Raw genomic sequence first — 23886 nt, 5'->3', positions numbered from 1 at the left:
GGATACAGACTAACACGGCTGCTACTCTGAAAAGTTCTGGTAAGTATCCAGTATTGTCAACACCAAGATTTCAACAATCATGAATCTGGTTTAAAAATCTGGAGAATATAAAAATAATGTTGGATTCTTTCTATTTGCCTTCTGGTGTTTGAACCTTTAGGGTCAACATATTCAGGCCTTTCTTTGCAACCACAAGGACTAAAAGCCTACTTATTTTTTAAAAGGAAAGCTGAGATTTTCATGGAAGGACATGACTGAAGGAGTTGGGGGCTTAAAAAACCCACCAAATATCACAGGTGTCACAATAAAATCATATGAATCGGCAGCACTGAATTTCTTTAAGTCAATGTGAACAATGAAAAGACAACCGTTTGTAAGGGAGACAAGTCACAAATAGGTGGACGAAGAGGCAGAAAACACCACTAAGCACTTTGTCAGCTGACTGCTGTTCTGGGAATTCCAGCTGATAAACATGGCTAGATCAGTCGATGGAGAGTTATAATTAATTACGGCGACGCTGACATTGATAAATTTCTTGTAGAGTCTTCCATTAATCTAGTGGAGCATCTGCATCTAGTTCTTCTCTTCCTCTCCAAGCGTTAACAGTCTATTTGTGGACTCAGATCCATGATTAAACATTTCATCTGCAAAGAGAATGGTTCCTAGGAAAATGAGAGCTCTATTCCTGTACCCGCATTAGGCTTTGTCAGACATTACATAAGAGATTTGTTCACATTGGCCTGCTGCTCCTGGCTTTTCAGATAATCTTTTGTATTAAGTTTCCAGTGCATGTAGATAATTTAATTTAACGTTTTTCTAAATGCCTGCATGCAGGAAAGCTAAACCTATATGAGCGTAATTAGAGTTATTTATATACTGTAAAAATTTAACTGAATCAGAATGACTGGAAAATGTGATTCTTTTTTATTAAAGAATACAATTTTGCTGTAATTTAATTAAGTTAAAGCCTTCATTATTTTTCAACTCTTGCCTTATGCTAGTCTTTTCTCCCACTTGGTAATGTCAGTTGCTTTACCTGATAAAGTTCACTTCAACTCAAATGGCTGTCCTGTTTACAATAAAATCTACTTCAATATGTATGTTGCTCCACAGTCCAAAAGTTCTAATAAATTGCATTAACTGGTCTAAACACCTTTGCTGAATAATGTCTGCAGATTATCAGTCCTGATGTGTGCTTCCATTTTGATAACCCATGAAGTAAACAGAAACAGAATCCCTGTCATTCTCGGTACCATTTATACCATTAGCCACTGCAATCCAGCTTGCTAAAGAGATGCATATGATCATTGAATAGTAATTAAGGAATATTCATGAGGAGATACTTGCTCTAATGCACATGCAGGTGGGGAAGAGTGCAAGCCTGTTTTCTGAAAGCCAGGATGTTTTGCAGAGGAATGAACTGACAGTGGGGTGAGGAGGAAACACACATTTTTAATGTATGCATTTTGTCAGGGGAGTAGTTGCTGTCCAGTGACCCATGAGTGATGGTGTCTTTTTGCCCAAAGCTTGTTCACAGACAGACATGATTTACATGGTTTTCATCTTTCATGTGGCAAATTGAAAAACAATATTAAAAGTCAATGTCCAATTTTGTCATCCACACTATAACTTTCAGTGATTTGGAATAATTCCAGGTTGTCCCCCTGGGTAAAGATCTCAGAGAGCAGTGGTTCACTAGATGTTCCATGGTTTGGATAGCTTCTCCACAGTCGCATATTGGACTGTCTTTCATTTTCCACTTGTGTAGTAGGTAATTGCAATGTCTGTGTGACGGTCTGATGCAATTTACTGTGATCCATATCTCATGTGGCATGGGGAAACCAGGAGGTTGGTTTATAGGATCTGTGATCAGGTCTTGATTCTTGACCCTGCTGTTTTCCTGTTAAGTACTTTGGCATAACCAAGGCCATCGGTGTAGTGACCAAATGCTGATTGATGGCCTTGCTGTCTGAAAAAAGCATCTCAAATGATGATCTCAAGTGAGAAATGGCCTTTCTCAGGGAAAATGTTTGGTAGGCTCATACCTATGTGTATGCAACCTCAGCATAGAAGGCCTCTTTCCTGCAAAATGCAATTACCTCACCATGCTATTATGTGAACAGAAATCAGGGCCGGCTCCAGGCACCAGGCACCCAAGCACATGCTTGGGGCGGCACCTGGTAAGGGGCGGCGGGGGGAGTGCAGCGAGGCGTGGCATTCCGCGGGGGGGGGGGGGCCCGGGGGGGCGGCGCGCGGGGGGGGGGGGCGCTCGGCGGGGGGGCACTTTTTTTTGCTGCTTGGGGCAGCAAAAAAGTTAGAACCGGCCCCGACAGAAATCAATATTTTCATGGTACCAGAGACTCGCTTATCAAAAAAGCATCACAATGTTGTGTTCTAGGATACCCCTTAGTGGCAACACCATCCAAAATGTGGAGTGGCAACATTTGTGAGACAAGGTCTCTGGAACGTCTGCTCCGTAGACTCAAACTCTTCAGCATCACAAGCAATCACAACAAGAGTCAGTGAACTTATGATCACTGTTGTCTATAAGTCATCAAATGTTACCTGGCCCACACCAGTTTTACTAAGTCACAGCCACATCAGTTTTATCAAATATACACAATTTAAGTACTCTTTACAACTGTTGGCCTCCAATAAAGGAAAAACCATCACAGCAACAACACATTTTGTTGTTTATTTGCTTCACTTGGGTTTCTGCATGTTTTCTCGTACCGTACACAGCATTGTTTAATCATTAAAATGCAGCCCCCACCTTGAAGCTAAGAAAAGGGGGGGAAGTGATGTGTTGGGAAAACATAAAATCATGTGGTCTATAGTATACATCATGGCTGCAGTTGGAGCTCCTTTGCTTTAGGCGTTCAGACCTGTTGCTGTTCTGGTATTCCCCTTGTACCTGATTGTTTCATATCAGTTTGGTGTATTATTGACCTAAATAATGTATTGTTCAAAAGGAACAAAGAGAACTTATGTTCAACAATTGTTTTATTTTTAAGATGAATCTGTAAACAGAAATGGAATCCACAACTAACGGTTGAGCTTCAGTTTTCAGAAGTGTGGGCATCTCTGCTCCAAAATGGAAAGAGAACTATCGCCTACCCCATAGTTAGCACAGACAAGAGTGACAGTAATTTCACAGTACAGGAGTTCCTTGCAAAAATTCAATATGCTGCTCTGTATGCAAATTTAGGGTATCTGTTTTACTCCACACTAGGGATGGGTGAATGGTTGGGATCAAATAAGACCTGCCCAATCCTTTGCACCAAATTTGAATCAAACGAAATCTCAACCAAAACCACACAAGAGTTCTGAAAAAATATTTTGTTCAGGCACTTGTGTCATGGTGATACATGCAATATAAGAACTTGCAAGGGCAAAATGTCTTAGTTTACTTTTCCTCTTCTCATTTTCATTCTTTTTAACATGTGATGCTGTTCTCAGTCTCCTGGTATACTGGGCCCTGCTGAAGCACAGCGGATCTCCCCTTTAAGTAGCTCTGTAAAATTCTCCTCTCCTAGGGTAAGTCTTTTTCTTTTTCTTTTTTTTTTAAAGCTTCATCATCATGGTGAAGGGCAGGGAAGTGGAATTTATGCCTGAGCTGATACGTTCTCATGATAGCTCTACAAGGTTGCAAGAAAGCCTTTATTTGCAAGATTTCTGTTCAGATGTTTTGGTCAAATTACTTAATTTAAACATGCAGGGTCAAATTCATACATGGTGTAATTCCATTGATTTAGTGAATGGGATGAACTAGGCGCCAGTGATTTTTGGATTCATGCAGGAGTTGTCATACTGGATCAAATCTGTGGTGCGTATAGGATTCTGTCTCTGACAGTGGCCAGATGCTTCGGAGATAAGTGCAAGAAACCTTGAGTAGGCATATGTGGGATTCCTGTCCCCTACATTAGATTGCATCCTGCTCTTTAATAAAGATTGGTTTAAATCCTGAAGCAGGAGGTTTAATACCTCTTCTAGAATATATGTTAGCCTCTAGCATTAACTATGATAATGCTGAGTATTCTTGTTATCCATATAAACGTCCAGTCCCTCTTTGAATATTGTTAAGATCCTGGCCTCAACAGCAGCTTGAGGCAATGGACTTCCAGTCTAATTATGAAATGCATGAAAAAAATATCCTTTTATCTGTTTTAAATCACCCGCCTTTTAATTTCATTGAATGTCCTCTTGTTCCTGTGTTATGAAATTGGAAATTTACCTTCTCTAAACTCTTCTTTGTTTTATATGTTTTTTTTATCATGTCCCCTCTTACTCATCTCCTTTCGGAGGGACCATTTTGAGATTTGCCCAATACCATTTGGCATTTCCACCTGGAAATGTGTGGATCTCTGCAGCTTTTGCCTGCATGTGTTGCAGACAAACCTTTTTGAGAGGTTCATGAGGGACATATCCAAAATCTCAAAGCAAAACTTGGTTGTGTCACAGCAATGTCAGATCACTCTGTTTTGCACAGTTCTCCCCAGATTGCAATCCATGCCTCGCAACTGAAATTAGGCCCAAGTCTTCTAAATGTCACTGCAGGGATATGGCCATCAGTCCAGCCTCCTCACATGCTTTTATTTAACCGTTGGGGGCCTGCATCCTAGGAAATCTGCAATTTCTGATGGTTCATGAAGGGGCTGATTGGACGAAACTGAAAAGTGAGCATGCAGCTTGTACTCAGAATAAATGACTGGATGTCACAATATCCTGTGGCAGTAAGAGATCCGCTGACTTATATAAACAGGAGAAATGGCACAACTGGGCCAGTCTGGAATGCAGCATCAGTAACATGCCTGCCTTCTCTGAAACCAGATCTTGCCCTGACCCTGATTAATTACTCAGGAGTTGTTCACACGACCAAATTCCTGCTGGCAGTGGGTCTCCTTTCAGGACTGCAAATGAAAATAGAGCATTTATAATCCTTGTGAATTATCTCTGTAGCTGGATGGACATCCTATCAGATGATAATCATGTGATGGGGCTCCTACTGCTCGCCAGCTCCTCTGGCTCCCCTGGTGAAATACTAATATGCTTTTAGTATATAAGGTTATTATTCTTGTATACTATACTTTAGACATATCTATCTGTGTCTCTAGTCATCATGAACTTTATAGAGCTTAAACACTCTATATAGAAAAACACATTTTTCTGTCTTCCATAATTGAATGGCCTTAGTAGAATATTATACTGTACTTAGCAACTACCACTGCTTTAAATACACTAACATGGGCCAAAGTACAGCAGGTATAATACAGTATGAAGTGTGCTGCGCTCCCGTGAGGGATTCTTTCTTTATCTCCTTCAAGTTAGTAAGTAGAGACTGGGGACCTACTATAGGTCTGGCTTGCATGTTAACTTACCACTGCTGCATGCTGTTAGCTATGCCCTGGAATGAAGGGGAGTGTCTTCAGACTGCTAGGCCTATGTAGCTGTAGAAGGTGAGTACTCTGACAAAAGAAAGGTAGAGAGAAACATCTGAAGTATGCACAGAAACGAGAAGGTAATGGATGAGACAGAACATATCCTTGTTTCTAGCAATGTATGCTAGTATTGTCAACCCCAAGCATTCTAAAATCACGAGTTGGGTCCCAAAAATTGGTTTTAAAATCCTGAGATTTTTTTTTAAAGTTGGGTTTGTTTTGATTGCCTTCTAGTATTTTGAGCCTTTAGAGGTTACATTTTCAAGTTTTCTTTGTAACCAGAACGTCTAGAAACTTACTTTAAAAGCTGATTTTTCACACTTAATCCCCTGACTCCAGGAGCTGGGGTGTAAAGAAAAACACCAAACATTGCAAGCCCTGTGATAGAATTGTGAGAGTTGGAAACATTTTTACCAGTGAGTGATTCCAGGCTTTTGTCAGTGTGCAGATTTTTCAGGGCATCAGTTCCCGACACAGAGGTGTTCGACTATTCATTTTAGCACTCAGCGACTAGTATGTATTTAAAAAATGGTGGCCTGATGGCTGAAATTCCCTAAAGAGTACAAAAATAGAGCTCTAAAAGTGGCACTGTTTTGCTAATTACTAAGGCCAACTGTTGTCTGGCTTGCTTGCCTGTGTTAACACACTCCCCCTTCTTCCCTCTCCAATTTTAGTTCTAATGCTAGCTGAACATACTGTGATTATGCTAATAATTCTGGCTTTGCTACATAAGGACATATATGAGATGCAGTGATTTTCCTAATTGTGTCAATCTGGTCTTATTGGTCCACATACAGTACTTGTAGGTTTATTTCCCTAGGTCAGGCTACTTGGCACGATTACAATATGCATTGCAGAAACAGAAAGGGGTATGGTCTAGTGGTTTGACAATGGGACTGGCACTGAGCGGCTACTAAATTCTAACTCTAGCTCTGACACTAACACCCTGTGTGGCCTTGGAAAAGTCACTTAAACTCCCTGCCTCTGTGGCGAATACTTGCTTACCTACATTATTGCTGTGAGGATTAAATAGAAAATGTCTACAAAACACACTTCACTCCAGGGTTAGTTGTGCTTGCTTATGACTTCAGTGAATTTAGCCTGAAAAGTGCTAAATTGTGATCAATACTCAATAACCTGTAGTATTGATGATAGTCAATGGAGATTGTAGATTTAATGTGTACTGTTTATCTACAGAACTTAGATGGCCCCTGTTACTGCAGTATCTGATCACCTTACACTGTTTAATGTATTTCTCCCCTCACAACACTCTATGAGGTAGGGAAGTGCTATTAATCCCAGTGTAGTAATGGGCAACTGAAGCATAGAGAGGTGATGCATCAAGGGTCACACAGGAAGTCTGTGGCAGAGCAAGGAATTGAATGTGGGTCTCCTACATCTTAGTTCAGGGGTAGGCAACCTATGGCACTTGTGCTTAAGGCGGCACGCGAGCTGATTTTCAGTGGCACTCACACTGCCCGGCTCCTGGCCACTGGTCCGGGGCCTCTGCATTTTAATTTAATTTTAAATGAAGCTTCTTAAACATTTTAAAAACCTTATTTACTTTACATACAACAATAGTTTAGTTATATATTATAGACTTATAGAAAGAGACCTTCTAAAAATGTTAAAATGTATTACTAGCACTCGAAACCTTAAATTAGAGTGGATAAATGAAGACTCGGCACATCACTTCTGAAAGGCTGTCTTAGTTTAATGCCTTAACCACTGGACCATCTTTCCTTCCACTAGTTGTACGCTAGACGTTTGGCATGTCATCAAAAGCATCGTTTTTGAGGGTGGAAGGCAATTTCTTCCTGACAAAATGAAGACTTTATTAAACACAGCCAAACAAAAGAGAGATGCAGCCTCTTCCCTGGGAATACAAAAGCAACAAGACAAAGGGAGGCCACTCTCCTTTGCAAATTCGGCTAAGTCATTGTTGCTTTGTGGAAAGATAAAACAACATTGCTGTAGAGCATTGGGTATGCAGTCAAAAATTACTAGCAAATGTGTGAGCCCTTCACAAGGTGGGTGAGGCTAATTATACAATCATTTTAGTGCAGTGTTCATTTTGAAGTAAATTATAAAAAATGTTCCTGTCCTGATTGGACACATCTGCCCACATGAGCTGTTTTGACACCAGATGATCGCCAGGCTTCGTGTGTAGGGTTGGTAAGGTACCAAACCATTGGAATGTAGGTAATTACAATACACAAGAGAGGATATCTCTCTGCCAAAACACATGCCATGCTGTATTAAATGAACACACAGAAAATAATGCTGGAGGGAACAGGATTGGGCCCCAGATGTGCCACTAGCACTTTTCCCTCTCTAATTTCTATGATTTTAATGTATGAGTCACATTCACACGTCCCTGTGTTGAAACAATGGCAGCAGTTAGGCTTAACCATCCAGTGACACTGACTTGCGTATGCTCTGGTGCTATGTATGAGCGAGGTGTTACTATTATATGGTCTCTTATGGGACCAATGCCCCCGAATTAGTCCTGTTGTGATCCACAAAACAATATCAGCCTTTGCAATATCTAGATACAACAGGGTGATTAAAAATCAGAGTTTTAGCTTTAATATTTAGTTATGTTTTCTTGGTTTAAACCAAATGGTTTATATACAGTAATTTTATTAGAGTTTTTGCATGTAAGTTGCCGTTCTGTTACATAATGTTACTTAAGGAGACAAAAACGGGGAGCCAAAATATATGTATTTATTTGATTGACAGTAATGGCTCTGAGAGAAATAATTTAAATATTATTTACATATTATCTGAAGCCGTAATAAGCGATCATGTCAATCCATAGCATTGGCTTTGTTATTAAATGGATCTCTGACATGATAACTCATAATGGTGTTATGCAAATTAGGCATATTTAAAAATACTTTTGTAAGAAAGTTACTGTGCAAGCATGATATCTGAGCTTTAAAATCAGTAACTCTGTCACTTTAAAATGCACAGTCTATAGTTTTGACTAATGGCTCCACAAAGCTCCCAGTTAAGGCCCATATTCAGCAAAGCACTAACACATGTGCTTACGACCATCCTGATTCTACATAGCATTTAAGCACACAGGACTTCAACTTAAATCTCTGTTTAATCGCTTTTGCTGAATTGGGGACTAAAACCCACTGTGGTCTTTGAGTGATAGGAAGAAAAGGTGCATTACAAGATAATAAGAAATAAAAAATGAATACCCCCCAATATATATATTTTTTCACTCTGTTAACTTTGTCAAAATGTGTAAAGGTGTATCTCCTGGCTTGAGTCTTCTTACACCAGTTTTTAACCCAGAGAATATTCTGAATTATAAAACCTTAAGAATGCAGTGGGGAATTAGAATGGAAATGCCGACAGATCTTGAACTATGTGTAATAGTGATGGCAGATGCTGTTTTTATTAATGGTTTTTGAGTACATACTTTAGCTTCAGTAAATTTGCATGCAGCAGTGTGATCAGTTAAACAGGTCATATTTACTGCCTCTCAGTAGCGGAGAAAAAGATTCTGCTTTAGGTTTGGTGCTAGGTTTCCTAGGTTTTATGTCAAGATTGTTGTCATTATTCTGGAAAGACTGAAATGAGGGATGGCGTCCCATTGTATTAGGTTTTATGCAAACACACAAGATGATGCAGTGTCAGATGACGTGAGATTTAAGACCCCATTGTGTTAGGTGCTGTACAAGCATATAATTAAACATGAAGTCAGCTATTCAGCTTGTGTAAATCGACATAGCTCCAGAAGAAGTAGCCAGGGTCTCTTAATATAAATTAACAGTTTAACAATTCAAGATGTGGGGTACCCAATCCAGTACCTACCTAGGAAGGATGGATATGATCTGGTCATGGATGCATTATGAGAATGATGTCTTCTCCCAGGCACGGAGCCCAGGGCTGTTGCTCTTTTTGTCCTTTGGTAAACAAACACGTACGAAGTGCATGTTGCTAGATATGTTTATTTCTCCTAAGGGAATTAGGTACCAAACAAATAAAAAGTCTGTGTCAAAATAATAAAAATTCTGAGCACAATATTTTAAAATTCTGCAAATTTTATTTGTCAATAAATAAATGTGGAGGTGGGAGGGTCTGGGTGCTAGGGGAGTGGGACTTGGCGGGGTGGAGTGGGGTCCAGATGCAGCTGGTTGAGGCTCAGTGGTGTGAGGGTCCAGGTGAGGGGAGCAAGTTGGGGTGGTCCAGGTGCATGGGGGTGGGGCTACTTGGGATGGGGGTTTGAGTTTGGGGGGGCTGAGCAGGGGTGGTATGGATGCAGGGGTGGGGGTCCAGATGCAGGGGAGAGAGGCTCAGCTGGGTTCATGATGCAGGGGGGCTAAGGTGTGGCAGGGAGGCAGGGGGATAAGGGTTTGGGTACAGGGGACTCAGTGGGGGGATCTGGATGTGGGGGGCTCCAGAAGCACAGGGATTGGGCAGATGGGGGAGCAGTTCCCTATAGTGACCCCTCCTTTGTGGTTGATTCCTGCAGCTGGGGGAGGTTTCTGGGGGTTGGCGGCTCCATGCAGGGGAAGTGCACTCCTCCCCCACACCCAGCCCAGCCGGGACTAGCAGCTGAGCCCAGCACAGGGAAGGAGCCCATGGCCAGCGCGGCCCCAGCCCCTCAGGGCTTGGTGTATGGGAAGTGAGGCTCTCCAGGGGTCCCGGGAATGCCGCTCAGTGAGGCGGTCTGGGGGTGGAGGGGTGGGGCTTGGAGGGAGGGTACGGGTATGGGGGGTATGGATGCATGGGCGTTGGGTGGATGTGGGGGCTGGGTCTGACCCAGCACCCGTCGAGGTGTCCCTAGCCCTGCTCCCCCGCAGTGATTTACCTCTCTGCCGGCTGCTCCGGGCACCTGAAAGAACTCACCCACACTGCTGAGAAGGGGCATGTGACTGCTCTTGCAGCGTCCCTTTGCTTCCCCATCAGAAAGTCAGTTTTCTGGAGGGAAGAAAAGAAATCTGTGGGTGACGTGAATTCTGCATGCGCACAATGGCGTAGAATTCCCCCAGGAGTAGTTTATACTTTGTCCCTAAAAAACCTGGCAAGTAAATTAAGACTGTAGCTCAGTGTCTAGTGTGGGTAATTTGAAGTGTGTATGTGAACTTGGGGAGGGGGAATCCATTGGGGTCCTCTCCCTAAGAATTAACATTGAGGGTTTACCTTTGACTCCTGGATTGTAGGAGCACGGATTAAAAAGTCCTGTAAATAATAGATGTCTTCTGTCCATTTTTTCAGGGCTGTTCAAGTTAAAGCTAAAGACTCTAAGACAAATTCTTCTTTCATTTATTACACTGAGGTCAGTCCATGGTATTTCACCAGTGTAACTGAGAACTAAATTCCCCCCCTCACACACACACATCCCTTCCACTCCTCACTCACTGTCCTGTTTGAAAAAGTGTAGGGAATAACCCTACTGTCCTGGCCAACATTCTGTCAACACCGGTCTAAGCCAAGCTTACTTAGATTTTTGACTGCAAAGGTTCCTGAAATATAAAAAGAAAGTAAAGCCTCTTTCAGCCACGTGAAGATGCATTTATGGGAAGAATCATACAGCCTGAACAGACACCTCTATGATTTGTGCTAGCTCTGAGGGCTAGCTTATATGGCTAAATTACTCCACATACGGAGAGTCTATCTGAGATGTACACCACTAGCTCCCATTCATGTTATTGAGAGCTATGTATGTGCACTGAGAGGAGAATAGATTCCAAGGATTTTGTGACTGTTTGAATTTCAGCTACACCTGGTTCTGTTTTGGTCTCTGAGTGAAGCCTGGCTGCTCATGAATAACCAGCAACCAAATATATCTTGAAAAAACATTTAAAAAAAAAAAAGGCTGCTTTTGAATTACTTCCTGCCCTGACAACCCCTCTTTGATTCCCAATTCCGGTCTGCCAAAAGGCTTGGATTCCAATCAAGTCGGTTCTCTGAGCATTAATACACAGATAAATAAATGCAACAGGCAATCAAGCTGCAGTATGCTAATGGCAGGACACTTGAAAGTGCCATACTTTAGATAATGGTGTCAGCTTCAAAGAGGCATGCAAACTGGTTTAATCAAATGTTACATTTTATTAAATTCCTTACCATTGCGAAGAGATTGCATGAGAGAATGTAAAAGATTGGGAGTTTTGAGTTTTATTTCTGCACTGCTGATAAGCAGTAATTTTTGCAGAAGGGGAAGAAGTAATCCTCTGCAATAAAACCATTTTCATAATACCATGGGAATGAGTTATTGCTTGAGGTAAGGCACAGTTTCTAATGGCTGCCTAAGCTTTCATCTCCATCTTTCATGGGCTAGTCAGACATTTTTATAGTGCTGACACAAAAAGAGAGCATTTATGTTGCTTCCATTCTCCATCTGTCAACAGTTAGGTTAAAGTGCTACTACAGGAATACTTTTGATCTGATTTCCATTCTAACTTGGTACATCAATATGCAGTATTTGAACCGTACCATCTCTAAAGTCCTAATCACGGAATTTTTATGCACCATTAATGGTTAGCAAATAGTTTCCTTTGTTTCCTATCTTTTTAGCATGATTTAGGGTCAGGGTGGCATTTTCCTTTTATTCTGATTCTCCAAGCTGTAGCGTTAGCTGTGTTACGATTTCCTAAATTGCCTTATTCACCTTTGGAGCGTACAGTCTGAAACGGTATGTGGTGTCAGGCCAGCTGTGGTATTCCTGCTTCATTATCTTTATCCCTACCCCCTGCCCTCCCACAGTTCACCCCACCCTAAAATATAATATATGCCTTCTGTGCCCTAGGTAGGATAAAAAAATAAGCCTGTAGTATCCTTCTAATCCTTGCTTTACCGCTGCTTCATTTCTTCACTTGAACCTTATTTTATTAGTAGAGCAAACCACCTGCAGACATTCTGCATATAGAAATCAAGCCCAACTTTGCAAACCTCCATGGATAGAACTCCCATGGTCTGTTGTGTGCAGGGGACTCACGGGGTTGTGCTCGTTGAGCCAGATATTTGCAGTAAACTGATGTTGAAGGGTCTGTTCTCCTTTCTATAAGGTGCACATAACTGCCATTCATGTCCGGCCCTCCTGTGCAAACACTCGTTTTGTGAAAATAGTGAGAGCTCTATGACATGTGAGATGTCACCTGGCCAAAAAGTATTTCCACATCTTTAAGTGTTTGTGCTGAGGAGGAGGAGGGGGGGGGGTTAAAAGAGCAAATGTTAGTGCTCTACACCAGTTTCTTGGGAGTTTCTGAGTTTTGAGGCGTTTTCAACTGTTTCTTTCAAGCGAGCACATATCCTGAATGTTAATATTTATTTTTGTGTAAATTTCCATCTGTATTTTCAAAAGTGGCTCCTGCTTTGGGGTGCCTCATTTGAGCCCAACTTGAGCACCCATCACCTGAGTTACCCTCCTTAAAACTGCTTTGCTGTGATATCTATAAAAAGCGCGACAGCTGGTGGGCTCAGACCACTGCTTATTATGCTGACCAATATTGTCTCATTGTTTCCTTATTCTCGCCTGTCTGTCTGCATTATATTGTTGTCTTTTGTTATACTTGGCTTGTAAGCTCTCTGGGGCAGGGACCGTCTTTTTGTTCTGTGTTTATACAGCCCCTAGCATGATGGGGTGTTGGTCCTTGACTACGGCTCCAAGTTGCTCCATTAATACAAATACATAAAAATACAAATAAAAAGAGCTCCCTCACCTAAGCCATTCTGCGTCTCAAATTGGGCATCCAAAAATCATCAACTACCTTTTACAAATATTGGGCCTCCTATCAAGGTACTGTAGCCTCTGAGAGGCAGGATCTAGGGGTTGATTCACACCCCACTGATGCATGGGGGTGCAAATTGCAACTTTCTTCACCAAACTGCAGTGGTGGCTGCTGTCTCCCATTGGGAAATTCTCCTGTCGGAAAGGGAAAAACAGCGTTTGCAAATGCAACCTCTCAGTTGTTCTACCAGGGTAGGGAAGCTGTAAATTGAGAATAAAACTCCAAAGGAGCCCACTAATGGAGGCTGTTTGGATGATGTGCTGAATCATTTAATTTTCCAGGTGCACTGACCAAAGCTGACTACTTTTGTGGTATTTTGGGTGTTCTGGGTTGTGCAAAGTGACCACTCTCCAAGTGAGCTTTCCACTGCTGGTGGCCCACTGCTAGGGTATGAAGGAGAAGACGAGTATGTAGCTGAGTTGCGTGGGATCCTCAACGCAGGGTATGGTATTTTGTCTCCTTCCTTTCACATTTCTCCAGTGCTTTTCACTTTCATGCTATGGGAATGATGCTAAAGGACTAAGTCCCAGTCCCAGCTAGTCACTTTCAAGTCATTAGTTCGTATGAGGTACTGGAACCGCAGTGTCCTGAACACTTTTTGTGTTTAGGGTCCCAGCAATCCAGGTGATGCCCTTGGCCATGGCAGTGGGTAGTGTCCCACTTTCATGCTGTTTTTCTCTAAACATGAATATTGGGTAGGAGTGGAGATGGGCCTGACTTACACAGTACAGATCGAAATCTGAAAGTTGCTGGAGTGTGGTGGTCAGATCCAGGGTTTTGGTTGTGTTCAGTCCAAGAGAGCGTGCTGCACAAGAATCACAACTTCTTCAGGGATAAGGAGTTTTGGGGTCTAAGGTTCGTGAGTTGTGTTCTTGTACATGTTTTTAGAGAATTGAAAGCCAGATTCCACAGGTCTCTTCGTATTCTTTGACACAGTTGGCTGTCCTGGACCCACCTGTCAACACCTTTTGCTGTTCATATTAACCCGAAGATTGCTAGTAACTGGAGAAGGAGGGGTTGCTGGAAGGGCGAAGACAAAGGAATGTGCATCTTACAACTGTTTTATTCATTTTTACTGCTCTCTGTCCTTGCAGTTGTGCTTCTTCACTTTTCCTTTCATATAGTTGTCCACCCTCTGTTACCTCCCAAAATGACTATTAATGGAATTCTCTACATTTTTTCTGAACTCTTGGTTTTTCCTCTTAGTTCCTGATTATTTTAATTCTCCCAGACCTTTTCTCATCTCCTTGGCTTGTCTGCCTTTAATTTACAGTATATCATTTTTCTACTCAGACTCTTCATTTCCATTCCTGTAACGTTCCATCTTCTTTCTTGGCGCCCAGGCTGAGCACACAGACCGGTTAAAATGAAAATATACTTTTCAGATTTTAGTAGCCTAATTATTTTATTTTAAACGAAGCTGAGACATCAATCAGACCATTCTCTAAATCCCAGTCACATCAGCAGCTAAATGAAAATATCAGCTATTCTCTCCCATTCCCAGCCCACCTGCTTTTAAATGGCATTAGGAGTTTAGACATGTCCAGGGTCTTGTTTGAAATGCTCTTGCAAACCAGGCAAGAGAGATGCATCTGAAATCCTAATATTGCATGAAATATTAACAATGGCGCCGGAAAATGTGAGCATTCAGAGGGGAGACTGTCAGAAGCCCTTGAGATTGAAAGTGAGGCTTGTTTGAAAAACAAAGAGCAACTCATAGAAACAGTAAGTTGGGCACAGGCAGTATAATAGGGCAGGGCTTCAAAACTCCTGGGTTCTGTTCTTAGCTCTTCCACTGATTTGCCATATGGCCTTGGATCAGTGACAAATTCTCTGGCCAAAGATTTCAGAAGTGGCCATTGATTTTTAGTGTGTCAGATTTTTGATGCCGGACTCTTCAGACACCTTGGGCCATATTTTCAAAGGTGTGAACACCCATTGCTTCCATGGATTTTAGTTAGAACCATGAACACTCAGTTCTGTCTTTCTGTCTTTCTTTCTCTTTGTCCTCCCACCCTCCACCTCCCATAATGTGCCTTAGGCGGACCACCCAAAATTAGTGGCCCTTTTAAAAATGTTTGGCCTTTAGGTCTGATTCTCTCCTCACCTCCCACTGGTGTTAATTAAGACAGATTCCATTGAAGCTATAGTCATACTGGAAATGAGAGGAATATGCTTGTCAGTTTCCCCATCTGTAAAATGATACCCATCTCACAGTTATTAGTATGAGTGAATGAATGTTGGTAAAGCTTTTTTAGAGCATCCAATGAAAGTAACTTTATAGACATGTAAATTAAAAAAATATAATGTAAATAACAGTAGTGCCTAGAGGCCTCAGCTGAGACTGGGCCCGGTTGTGCTAGGTGCTGTACAAACACATTGTGACCCGGACAGAGAATTTACAATCTAAATAGCCAGACATGACAAAGAATGAGAGGGGAAACAGGTGAAGTAATTTGCTCAAGGTTGCAGAGCTGGGAATAGAAGCTATGTCTCTGGAGCCCGGTCCAGTGCTCTCTTCTGGACTATGCTGCATCTCCGTATATATACTGAGAGATGGCTGATTTGCTTTCTTTTCTTGGTGGAGGTATGTAACTAGTAAGCAGTCATACCCTCAGGATCCATTTCCATTCTCCATTAAGAAGCAGGTTGTTTTCTTAAACTTGCCATGAAATGAAATGCTGAACAAAGTCTGAAGTTGTTGCTTTTTTCATACATTTTTTTGATATATGCTTCTTTCTTTCTTTCTCCCCCTCCTGCCACCCGCCAAAGGAACAAAGACACATCAGAGAGTGTTATGAGCTTTATCAAAGTTCAGTCTAATAATAATGAGATTTGCAATGGGCTTCTAAAGGACACAGATCAGGACCACTTACCATAATGGTACTACAAAGTAATGAAGATTCAAGTAGTTCTTATTAGATATGAAGCTATCAGAGAATCAGAACTCATCTAACATTCTATTGCTGGGAAAAAATCTATAATTGATGCCGTGGAGGCTTTATTTCTAATATTGTTGTTATTATTCTTTTAATGCAAGCAGAGCAGCTCCAAGTCTGCATTGTTTGGCTTTGTGGAGCTCCAGGTGTGGACGCTAAGGAGCTCCCACCCATTAAATCTTCAAATAAAGGTTCTAATAAATTTCCATTAAAATAAGTAGTAACCACATTTAATGACCAGTTTGTTTGAGTGTTAACAGCCTGTTAGCTAGCAAACTGGTCATTAACTGGTGCTAACTTCTGCTTTCTTGTTTAAATAATCCCTTAGCATCAGTCCTGTTTGTATTAGGACGCTCTGTTGGACTTTTCCTTTTTTCCTTCAATGTTTTTTTTTTTTTTATATTATTCAATTTTCTCTTGCTTGTCTATTTGATACCTTTCTTCCAGTAGCTTTTATTGTTTGGTATGTTAGGATTATAGAATTTTTGTTTTCTCTATTATTTTTCCCAGTAAAAACTTATCTTAAAATTTCTGCCTGCTCTATCAATTAGGTGACAAACCCTATCGAGATAAATTCAGGTGTGGGTGGAACATAAAGCCCACAAATCAGTGAAGCTATGGGCTACATCTTGATTATGTATGGAGTTCACATGAGCTTGGGAAGTCCATCCATGTTCTATATTATGAAGCAGTAACTGTGGCCCCAATCCCGCAAGCGTTTATGCATATGAATCTCTTTCCTTAGAGGTTTTTAAGGTCAGGCTTGACAAAGCCCTGGCTGGGATGATTTAGTTGGGAATTGGTCCTGCTTTGAGCAGGTGGTTGGACTGGATGACCTCCTGAGGTCCCTTCCAACCCTGTTATTCTATGATTCTATGATCTCTCTGCAAGTCCAATGGAAGCATTCATGTGTAAATTTATTCACATTTGCAGGATCTGGGCTCTGTATATTTATTGCATATTATGGGTCTCATTTGCCTCTAACATTGGTTTTATAACAGCATATCTTAATTTGATTTCCGGGTTTCATAGCTTCATAGATTCTAGGACTGGAAGGGACCTCGAGAGGTCATCGAGTCCAGTCCCCTGCCCAATACTGTCTAGACCGTTTGTACCAGTGTAAGGAAGTGGAGAAAACCTGAACAGGTTCAATTAAAATATAACCCAAAATTCAAACCAAATCTGAAATTAAATTTTTCTGAGGTTGTGTGTGTGTGTGTGTGTGTGGGGGGGGGGGGGGGTAGGGAGGTCAGTATTTAAAATTATTTTTCAAGTTTGCATTCTTCTTTATTAGAACCTGGTTCCAGCCAGAAGTAGGGCTGAAAGGACTGAAACAATACAAGGGGACTGATTCTTATGAAATTCCCATCTCAGTTTTGCAGATGCAAGAAATCTGGATAGTTCAGATATGTAGTCATATATTTGTGTGCCTGTCCATAGTGCGACCTCAGGAGCATTTTTGCAGCATCTATCCCTGCTTTTCTACAAACTGATTATTATATCTATCATTAGCTGATAAAGTAGACTGGGACTATAAATAAAACTGCACATTCTATCAGGAAAAATAGAGGATATGGGTTCCCTGAAACTGAATTTGCAACATGAAAAAGAAAGCCAAGAGTTATTTGCAACTATATTCCATTTTATGAAAACACCCAAAGTTCAGGTTATGGTGTGTGCAGGGCTTTGGATATATAGTTTGGTTTTAACCTATCTTTATTAAGTATATAGCTTACTGTATGTATACACAGAACTATACAATGGATAAAAATGGTTGACCAAAACCAGTCTAATGGCACCCGTATACACCGCTACCTCGATATAACGCGACCCAATATAACACAAGTTCGGATATAACGCAATAAAGCAGTGCTCCGGGTGGGGCGGGGCTGTGCACTCCGGTGGATCAAAGCAAGTTCAATACAACACGGTTTCACCTATAACGCAGTAAGATTTTTTGGCTCCTGAGGACAGCATTATATCGAGGTAGAGGTGCATTAGAGTACCATCCTGCAGTCCTTCCACCTTCAGAACTCCCATTGAAATTAATAGGGTATCTACATGCTACAACACTGCATGGGATTGACAAGGAGTAACTAACTCTTGTACATTATTTTATTTCTAGTCAGTATTTGACCTTCCACCCATTCTAATTAATGCAGGTTTGGGAAACATATCTGTACATATTTTGCAATGGCCAAATCCAGCCAGTGAAACAGATGCAACTTGGCATCTCCTGATGTTAGTATGTCCGAGATTTTTCCACACACATCCTGTTACTGGCAATGGGATGTATATCGGAAGGAGTTCAGCAATAAGATGATTTATTGCTGTAATTGAGTATTATCTGCTTTAACGATGTACTGTATAAAGCATTTTTTGGGCAGCAGACTCCCATTGTAAATAAACTGTCAAACTTAACTAAGATGTCCTGTGAAAATTAAACACACCAGCTGGAGGGTTCCATATGCTTTTTACAAAGATGTTTCAGATTATTCTAGTCCTCACATTCTCAAATTAGATCTACATCAGAGATGATCCACTGCAACCAATGGATATGTACAAGCCTCTGAAAAACTGCATTGTGAGGTCATTCAAGACAAAAACGACTCTTCGGGATGATATCATATGGTTCCAGCCAATAAGCTTTTGCAATCAGTCCATAAAGTAACTATTCCAAAGGTGCTACTTCTGGAAAAGATGTTAGAAGTATAAGGTTCTGGGGTGTTAGGCACCAAACATCTCTCTAGACCTCACATACACAGGTAACATGCTGCTTCGGGGAACGATAAAGGTTACCTGATATTTTCCCCTTGGCTTATTTTCAATGGGAGGTTAAATATCCATAGACAATTAAATATCAAGGGAATATTTAATCTCAAAAAAACAAAAACAGTGTGGAATGAAGTGCCTTCAACTCCCACTGATTTCTCTGAACCAAAATGAAAAGCTTGAGAGACCACTATTGAAAACTGCAATACTGGTGAAGCTGTGTTATCTGGTAGACAAAATTCTTACCTTTTGGCCTTAATATTTGTGCCTTATAGTTAATATTAGGGGATGTTAAAAACAAAATGAAATAATATGTTATGAGCCAGGTCCTCAGCTGGTATAAATCAGTGTAACTGCATTGACTTCAGTGAAGTAATGCTGCTATAGAGGATCCAGCCATACACTTTCAAAGCACCCATTAATTTACTAAACCACACAATATGCCTGTGATGGAAGTAAGAACTATTCTCATTTTACAACTGGGAAAGCAGAAAAGGAGAGTTTAAGGCCACAATACAGCAAAGTACTACAGCACATATCTAACTTTAAGCATGTAAACGGTCTGAAGCCCTTTGAAATGGCAGCATGTCGAAGTGCACTACAGAATTTTTAGTGCACGGTAGCAGGATCTGTACAGACAGTTAGTGTGTGGCAGGCTAGAGTGCTGTAGATTTACACTCTGGCTTGTTGTACGTAACAGGCTGTGTAGACAAGACCCAAAGTAGGCATGTGCTGTAGTACCTTGGATCCAAGGGCTAGAAAGGCACCTGGTAGGACTTTTCAAAGGTGCCTAAGCAGTTTAGGTGCTTTTGAAAATCGCACTAGCCTTTGAAATTGATGGGAGCTCCTAGATCCTCTTGTAAATCAGGCAGCTATCTGGCACCTAAATATCTTTAACAATCTGACCCAAGTGACTTGCTCAAGACCATACAGCAGGTCAGTGGCGGAGTTGAATTAAAAACAGGAGTACCTGGCTGATGGCTTCCTCTCATGATACACTATATATGCTGGCTAACTTGAAGCAGTGCATTGCTTGCATAGTTAAGAAAAAGGTGATGATGTCCCCGGCTAAGCGGAAGACACAGTACATGTTGTTTATCAGTACTGATGAATTGTCCTCTATTTTTTTTTCACTAACTTAATCTGTTTATGAGAGATTTCTTTGCATAAGTCAGTTTTCATGCTTTGATATCAGTGATTTCTCTGCTTTGCAGAGTGAGCAATAGTGGGAAATATTAATCCATAACCCAAGAGTAACTTAGATGAGAAAGAAAAAGTTGCCTCTGCCATACCTAATTGGCAATGGTGGGATAACCTTAAGTTACGTGCCTTTCTGCAGAAGTTCCACATTAGCTGCTGCTTGGATCGCGCAGATGTTCTGGCTATTTTGGTCACTCCTCACCTCTGTCTGCTATGTGCATCAATCACTTTAATTATAATGGAACATGGAGCCAGCAACTGAAGGAGAAAAATCAACCCAATCCTAAGAACAATCTTTCTTGATGAATTCTCCCCCTAAATCGAAACAATTCGCTGGGTAACCCAGCTGGGGTTCATATGCTTTTGATTACTGTGGGCTATTTAGCTCTACAAAATGACATGCTGCTTAATGGACTTTTAATGGTTATAGGTTTCTCTCTCTTTTTTTTAATGAGCTTCACCAGTTTGTTACTAATGCCCTGTAGATATCTGGCAAAGGGCCAGGTTTGATGTTACAAATTTTCTGGTTTTCATGTGGCATAAATGCAACCAGTGCAGCCAGTGGGGAAGTGTGTGTTGCCAATCATAGTGTAATGCCATTAAAAAAAGAAACAGCAGATAATTGAGTACCCTCCAGTCCTAATAATTATATCATCTTTGAGTAGGTAGTTAACACTTTACAGTTGAAGTCTTGCTAAAAGCTCAATTGCTAGTTCGCACCTGGAGGAATGTCGAGATGCAGGGGTTTCTCAGAGCTTAGATTCATTGTGTTTTGCTTGGCTACTGCTAGGTTGGCATGTCAAAGAAAGCTAAACTACTGTCTGCAACAGCACAGAGAGGGTTGCATCCTGTGCTGTAAAGAAGCAGGAACTTCCCAAACATGCAGATAATGTCCTAAATTTTCAGCAGTGACTAGTTAATCAGATGTCTCTGTTTCTGGGTGCCCCACCTTAAAGGGTCCTGATTTTCAAAGACTGGGCACTCAGCTGTTTTTGAAAATCAGGTCCCTTGTCTCAAGTTAGGCAACCAAACATTGACACCCCCTCAAATCACTAATTACTTTTGAAAGTCTGAGCTAATAAACGTGGAGGAACTCACTTTGGTGGAAAACTTTGAACTGTGTTTATTGCAAATATAATTCTATTCCTAAAAATAAAATTAAGATTTGATAATGTCATCTCTTGTTTGCTGTTTTTCATTGGATGGAAGACAGAGTAATCAATTTTATGGGTGTCCTTGTAGAGGTTAAACAAGGTAGCACCGAGAATCAGGTAGAAGGGATGAATATTTAATAAACCTCTTGTGCCACTGTACTGTTCTCATTGCTTAGGATTCACACTGGAATTTTTGGGCCAGATTCTCAGTTGGTGTAAATTGGCAGAGCTGCTCTGAAGTCAGTGGAGCTACATCAGTTAACACCAGCTGAGGGTTTGGGCCCATTCCTCTTACTTGTAATGAGTGGAACTGCTGAGCCCAGATTTGGTATCAGTTAAACAGGTATAAACCTGGAGCACCTCCACTGAATGCAATAGTGCTGCTTCAGACTCACACCGGAGTAGCTGAGATCAGACTCTGGCCCCTCTGGTATAATATAAAGAAATAACGTGTGTGTTACTTTTGCCTAGTGAAGTGTGACTATGTTGCTGAGAATAGTCAACTGTGTATCTGCTATATGGGAAATGGATAAGCACTCAGCCAACTGCAGTTCAAGGACAAATACAGTGGAATTGTTAAAGCATAAGAAACATTTAAACAGTTCTTTAGAAAGCGTTGTGAAAAGATAACAAAAGGGTGGGCTTCTGACTACATCCTCTGAGGCCAGAAGGCTCCTGAGTCAACCTCACTGCTGGGAGGAGCGGGTGTAAAATGTAATTGCACCTGCTTGTGCCAAGGCTGAATTTGTCCCAGTGTCTTACATCAGTCTAACGTCACAAGTGAATGGAATTCTAGCTTAGTGCGTGGTGAAAACGGTTCATGCTGAATCATGAACCTTCCACATTTATTAGGCCCAAATAATAGTTTGTTTAAAAGAGGTAAGGAATGAAGGAGCTCTCTGATTGTTGTTGCTGACCTTAAGGGAGTGTAGCTCTCTCTGTCTTAAAGAAGGATTCAAGTTTATTTAAGCAGATTTGGTACTTTCCTAAATGCAGGGGCCCAAATTAATCTATACTATGACTCAACCGGCTTCAGTGGGTGGATTTGGCTCACTGGGTATTTTATCTCCTGCAGAACTGAATGCTACAATTTCAACCAAAGCAAGCAAGCAAATGATTGTGCTCTATAACAACAATTAACCTGCGAACTTCAGAATGGCACCTTAAAACCTTGTGCATCTTCACTTCAATGGCCTTAGAATGTTCTTAGTTCTATCTTGTAACGCTCAGTGTTTCCTGTTAGGGATGTCTGTCAATGTCCACTTTAAAACATATCCCACCTCTGCAAAGGAATTCACAAAATTGGATCCATAGGGATTACCTCCTTCTTCACCTCTGCAGAGGACTTTCTGCCTGAATCCTGCCTTCCCACACCTCTCAGTCTCTTTATGGTTCTAGCCACTTTCTTTGGTTTCTCCCAGTATGTTTAGTGATGGAAAGAGTAAGGGGAAGGCAACTCCTTTGTCATGGTGGGGCTTAAAAACACGTCTGGTGTTCGGAGGCAGGCAGCTGGAATTCACTCAGTGTGTTACTCTTCAGAAAACGTTCTTTCCATGGCACCCTATTGATACAGCCGTCACCGCAGGAAATAATCCATTCTCTTTGTATAGCTCACTTTTGGCTGATGAATCAAAACAACCTGTGGGAAAGATGCCCCCCTCCTCCTCCCCATGGCTGTGATCAACTTTCTAGTGGTTTCTTTGGTTTTCAGTGGACTTGCAGGTTCTGAGTATTTTCAGAATAATGTGACTTTGCTCTTGAGTGCAGCCTGTTGTTATCTGGTAAGGGCAATGTAGTCGTCGCCTCAACAGCATTTTTAAACCACAACCTAATGGGAATGATGTCACAGTATTTCTTCAGGCTTTTGATACTCTGATTCAGGAGATACGGTTTAACACTCCATGGGCAGTGACTAGGGCTGTCAAACGATTAAAGAAATAATCGCAATTAATCGTGAGATTAAAAAATAGTTGTTTAATTTCAGTATTAATCATACTGTTAAACAATAATAGAATACCAATTTAAATTCAGCATAGAAGCATATCCTCTGGAATGGTGGTCGAAGCATGAAGGGGCATACGAATGTTTAGCATATTTGGCATGTAAATACCTTGCAATGCTGGCTGCAACAGTGCTATGCGAATGCCTGTTCTCACTTTCAGGTGACATTGTAAATAAGAAGCGGGCAGCATTATCTCCCATAAATGTAAACAACCTTGTTTGTTTGAGCGATTGGCTGAACAAGAAGTAGGACTGAGTGGACTTGTAGGCTCTAAAGGTTTACGTGGTTTTGTTTTTGAGAGAAGTTATGTAAAAAAAAATTCTATGTTTGTAAGTTGCACTTTCACAATAAAAAGATTGCAGTATGGTACTTGTATGAGGTGAATTGAAAAATACTATTTCTTTTGTTTATCTTTTTTACAGTGCGAATATTTGTAATAAAAATAATATCAAGTGATCACTGTGCACTTTGTATTCTGTGTTGTAATTGAAATCAATATATTTGTAAATGTAGAAAAATATCTAAAATATTTATAATAAATTTAAACTGGTATTCTATTATTGTTTAACAGTGCGATTAAAATTGCGATTAATCGTGACTATTTTTTAATGAAATTAATTTATTTTG

The sequence above is a fragment of the Trachemys scripta genome, chromosome 3 (assembly GCF_013100865.1).
Source record: "Trachemys scripta elegans isolate TJP31775 chromosome 3, CAS_Tse_1.0, whole genome shotgun sequence".
Lineage (NCBI taxonomy): Eukaryota > Metazoa > Chordata > Testudines > Emydidae > Trachemys > Trachemys scripta.
This window is presented reverse-complemented; position numbering follows the sequence as displayed.